Source organism: Hevea brasiliensis, chromosome 17 (genome assembly GCF_030052815.1).
Source record: "Hevea brasiliensis isolate MT/VB/25A 57/8 chromosome 17, ASM3005281v1, whole genome shotgun sequence".
NCBI classification, from domain to species: Eukaryota; Viridiplantae; Streptophyta; class Magnoliopsida; order Malpighiales; family Euphorbiaceae; genus Hevea; species Hevea brasiliensis.
Genome location: NC_079509.1, coordinates 57,117,780 through 57,123,779, shown reverse-complemented (window position 1 = coordinate 57,123,779; position 6,000 = coordinate 57,117,780).

The window sequence follows — 6,000 nt, the reverse complement described above, 5'->3', positions numbered from 1 at the left end:
AGGAATTCGAAGTTTTTTAGGACATGTCGGGTTCTACAGACGCTTTATCAAGGATTTTTCTAAAATAGCCAAACCTTTGTCTAATATGTTAAGTCATGACATACCATTTGTATTTGACCAAGAGTGTTTAGATGCCTTTTGTAGGTTGAAGCAAGCTCTTATCACTGCACCAATCATGCAACCACCCGATTGGAGCTTACCTTTTGAAATTATGTGTGATGCTAGCAACTATGCAATTGGAGCTGTTCTTGGTCAAATAAAAGACAAAAGGGCTTATGCTATTTATTATGCTAGTAGAACACTGGATGAGGCTCAAACAAATTATACAACAACTGAAAAGGAATTCTTAGCAATTATCTTTGCACTGGAAAAGTTCAGACCTTACATTATTGACTTAAAGGTGGTTATATTTTCAGATCATGCTGCTATCAGGTATTTACTCCGTAAAAAGGAGGCTAAACCTAGGCTCATTAGGTGGATTCTGATGCTACAAGATTTTGATTTGGAGATTAGAGATAAGAAGGGAGCTGAAAATGTAGTTGCAGATAATCTTAGTAGGTTGAAATTGGATAATGAAGAAATGGATAAAGTCCCTATTGATGAGTTTTTCTTGGATGAACAACTTTTCTCTCTTGTTGCTAAACTACCTTGGTATGCAGACTTGGTGAATTATCTATCTTGTGGAGTTTTACCTCTAGGAATGACATGGCAACAAAAGAAAAAGTTTTTACATGAGGCAAAATTTTATAGATGGGATGATCCTTTACTCTTTAGGAGATGTTGTGATGGTTTAATAAGAAGATGTATTCCTGATGAGGAGACACAGAGTGTTATGCATCATTTCCATGCTTCTGATTATGGAGGACATTTTGGAATCTCTAAAACAGCTAGTAAAATTTTGCAGGCTGGTTTCTTTTGGCCAAATCTTTTTAAGGATGTGAGGAAATTTGTGCTAGAATGTGATAAATGTCAAAGGAGTGGAAATCTGTCAAAAAGAGATCAAATGCCCCTAAATGATATTCTTGAAGTGGAATTATTCGATGTCTGGAGAATAGATTTTATGGGCCCATTTCCTCCTTCATATGGTAATAAATACATTCTAGTTGGAGTTGACTATGTGTCAAAGTGGGTGGAAGCTATTGCAACTCCAACTAATGATGTTAAGGTGGTTGTGAAATTCTTGAAGAAATTTGTTTTGAGTAGATTTGGAGCTCCAAGGGCTGTAATTAGTGATGGGGTTTCACATTTTTGTAATAAGCAATTTGAGAGCTTAATGAGGAAATATGGTGTAGTGCACAAGATAGCTACCCCATACCATCCTCAAACTTCAGGACAAGTTGAAATTTCTAACAGAGAACTCAAACATATCTTAGAGAAAACAGTGAGCAATTCTCGAAAAGACTGGTCTGTCAAACTAGATGATGCTTTATGGGCATATAGGACTGCTTACAAAACCCCTATAGGAACTACTCCCTTTAGGTTGGTGTATGGTAAGTCTTGTCATTTACCTGTGGAGCTAGAGCATAAAGCATATTGGGCTATTCAGACCTTCAATTTTGATCTCAAGCAAGCTGGTGAGAAGAGGTTATTGCAACTTAATGAGCTTGAAGAATTGAGGATGGATGCCTATGAAAGTGCCCGTATTTATAAAGAAAGAACTAAAGTTTGGCATGATAAGCATCTTAGGAAAAAGGAATTTAAAGAAGGAGATTCAGTTTTTTTGTTCAACTCAAGATTGAAATTGTTCCCTGGAAAACTTAAATCAAGGTGGACTGGTCCATATAGAGTTTCTAAGGTTTTCACTTATGGAGCAATTGAAATTTGGAGTGAAAAATCTGGGAATTTTAAGGTCAATGGGCATAGATTGAAACATTACATAACTCGAGACCTAATAAAGGGAGCAAGCTGTTACAAGCTCTCTGATCCCTTGCCTCCTTTTAGTGAGATGCATGAAGAGTCTAGCTAAGGACTATAAATTAGCACTTTTGGGAGGCACCCCAAGTTCTTTTATTTTGCTTTTGTTGATTTACTTTTATTTGCATTACTTTTGTTTTTATCTTAAATCTCCCCAAATTCAATTTTTGACATTGTTGAATCTTGTCCTTTGTAGATGTATTTCAATGGATGAAGGTTGTTGCACTGCTGGGGAGTAACCCTTAATCTGATATTTCACCCATTAACTCTCCCAAGATTGGTTTATTTTCATTGCATAACCTGTGCAGGTCTGCTTATGCAGAGAAATGAAACTTTCAGCAAAGAGGGGTCTGCAGCACATGGCATATGTTTCTTTGTTGAGGTTGGGTGTGTAACTTTTAAGTATTTGTGCTTATCATGTTAATATGATGGTAAGTGGGTCATTTTAGTAGTTTTGACCTTATTTGGGTTTTGTGATTCAATGTGCACATGCTGTATTTTCTTGGCATAACTTGGAGAGTCCATTTTCTTTTGTGGATAAATGCAACTTTGTGCAGATTTTTATTGAGCTTTAATGTGCTAAATATTAATTTGCAGAGTTTGAGTTGAAATGGTATAATTCACAAATGTCTCTTATGCAGAACTCACTTCTACAAGCTTGTATGATGCAATTGTGATGGATTTTGTATATATATTGATGTGTTTTTGGTGATAATTTCTCATGATTTATGCTTCATAGGATTACATTTCTTCATTCTAGTGTATTTTTCAAACTTGCAAAACATTTTCAATTGTAATCTCAATCTTGTTGAAATGTGCATAAGTAACTGCATAGCTTATGCAGCTTTCAGACCACAATTTTTGCCATTTTTCATCTCTGCTGAAATCTGCATAAGGATGTGCATAGCTTATGCAATTCTGCACCACCACATTTTTGCCAATTTTTATTTCTGCCGAAACTTGCATAAGTGTGTGCATAACTTATGCACTTTTGCATAACCACATTTTCTGGGATTTCATTTTCTGCCGAAACCTGCATAACCAAGTGCATAAGTTATGCACTTTTGCATAACCAATTTTTCACACTCCCATTTTCTGCTGAAACTTGCATAAGGGAGTGCACAGCTTATGCACTTTTGCATAACCACATTTTCTGGGATTCCATTTTCTGCTGAAACCTGCATACCCAAGTGCATAAGTTATGCACTTTTGCATAATCAATTTTTCACACTCCCATTTTCTGCCGAAACCTGCATAAGGGAGTGCATAAGTTATGCACTTTTGCATAGCCAATTTTTCAGACCCCTTATTTTTTGCCGAAACTTGCATAAGGGAGTGCATAAGTCATGCACTTTTGCATGACCAACTTTTCTGCCGAAACCTGTATAAGATTGTGCATATTCTCCCCTTATGCAGAAAATCACATGTCCTGTGCAAATTAAAAATTTTCGGCACCCCATTTTCCCACCTCCCACTTCCCGTCGTTCCTGTTCACAATCCCCCTATGTTCATTTTTCTCGGTATTAATCCTTCTCCCCACACCTATTTTTACCAACCGATGCCCTAACTTCCCTTTACGTCTTTCACTTTCTTCTTCCCTCCTCCATTCCCACCATCGACAACAACCACCATGGAACCACCTCCCCCTTCCCCTCAAGGCTCTCCTCTCCAAGTCACACCCCTAGCAATGCAGGCCCCAAATCCCGATTCTCCTCCACAACAAACCCCTCCACCTCCTCTTACATCCACCTATAAGAGGAGAATCTAGTCAAAATCAACCCGACCCATAGCCTCTGCACCACCTCTCACAAAACGCAAAGACCCACCTACTACTCCACTTTCAGAGCCTACACCCAAAAACCCCAAAACTTTAGCTTCCACACGACAGGGGGTTGGCGTTTCTACCTCTACCCCACAAGCCAAATCGCCCTCCAGTAGCAAAAAGCAAACTTCAGCAGCAACACAGGTATCCAAACTACCTTGGCCCCTTCCTGATGCAATCCACAAGGCAACTTTTAAGAGACTAAAGGACAGAAAAGTGCAACCCACTAGGTACATTTCTGCAGATGCCCTCCAATCAGTTAGTTTATTTGATAATGTTGTTGCCTACCTTGATGGTTTAGGTTGGATGGAATTTGTGCATAAACAAGAACTAGTTTATCCAGCTCTAGTTTTGGAATTTATTTCCTCATTTTTTGCTACCCTGAAATTGCATGAGATAGATTACAAGCCAGCTATGAAATTTAGGTGTTTGGGGCAAAATAGAGAGCTATCATTAGACCAATTTCATAGTATTTTTGGGTTTGCAATTGATGGATTGTTTAGGGTACCATATACTGGCATAGAGGTAGCAAATAAAGGTGTTTGGAATGCTATTCAGTTTTGGAGGAGCATTACAAACCAATCTCAGAGTTTTTATGATGGCAGATCCAAGACCTCCCAAATAATAGACCCATCGCTTAGATTTATCCATAGGCTTATTACCAGCAATATCTTAGGCTGAGGGACTAGTTCTGGTGTTGTTGGAAAATCTGATTTGTTCATGCTATGGTGTGCTTTTCACAAAGTCAAAATATCTCCTGGTTACTTCTTCTGTGAGCATGTGTTACATATTGCTACCAAATCTATAGGTGATATAGTCATGGGTGGGCTCATAACTGTTATAGCTAAGCATTTTGGTTTTAATCCGGAAGAGCATCGTCTACCAGCCCTTTCAGACACTCTATATTTTGATGCTACTCACTTATCCAAAACTGAATTCAGTTTGCCACCATCTGACACTGCACAACCAGTAGCAGATACAGGACCCACTGCACAACCAGAGGCACAATCTGTACCACCAGTCCAACAGCATTCTACTGAACCTGCACCACCCACTCAGTCTGCACAGGATACCCCAGCAGAATCTGCACAGCCAACACCATCTGCAGCTGGACCCTCTTCATCCACAGCACTTCCTCCCTTCAACACCAAAGCCTTATTCACCTATCTTGAGAGGCTTAGTGATGATGTATATTTTGTGGATAGGAAGCTTGAAATTGGTCTTGATACCCTCAAGGATCATCATGATTAACTCTTTGATTTTGTTATGGAAACCAGAGATAAGCAGAAAGAGTTAAAAGAGATGATGAAGCAGCTCATGGCTTTTCTGGGAATGCCACCTCCACCTCCATCACCTCCTCTAGAACCACCCCTTCAGCAGCAGCCAACTCCATCCAGTCCTTTAGCAGCACCTTTGGACAAGGGAAAAACCATAGAATTAGATTAGTTTTTATTTTGCTTTTGTTCAACTTCTATTCAACTTCTAGGAGTTTTTCTTTTTTTAGATGTGCTGAAACAATTTTAGTTTGTCTTGAATTCTATTTTCTTGAAGTTTTATTGGATGGCTATTCCATTAGTTTTTCATTGATTCTCATTGCCTTTACTGCCCTTTTGTGCATACTTGTCAATACACTGTATATATTTACATACCTCTACTGGTGTTTGCACATTTTTCCTTGCTATATCATTATGCAGCAGCTTTTCAATATACTGCACAGGCTGTGAAACTCCTTATACAAATGTTCTACATAGCCTGTGCAGTCCCTTATGCAACTCATGCCACACTGCACAGCTTATGCACTCTCCTTATGCACCTGTTCTGTATAGCATTTATTTTGCATAACTTGTGCAGCTTCCTTATGCATCACCATCATCTCTTGAATTCACATTTTAGATGCTAAAACACTGCTCTATACCAGGTAACTCTTTCTTTTTGCTCTTAAATTTAACTATTCCTGGTTATTCCTCTTTGCTTTGAGTTTTCATGCTGCACTGCTTGAGACATTGAGGACAATGTCCAATTTTGAGTTTAGGGGTGTGCATTTTGATTTTTGCTACATTTTTCACATTTTGAGTATAGGAACATCTCATCCCATTCCATTTACATATATATTGTAAATATTTTACATATACATCCATACATATATATACATAACACATTTACACACACATTATACATCACTTAGAAATTGTACACATTGCACACAAATAGATTTCCTCCATTTAGTTAATGCATTACTCATTTTTAGGAATCATGCATTAAAA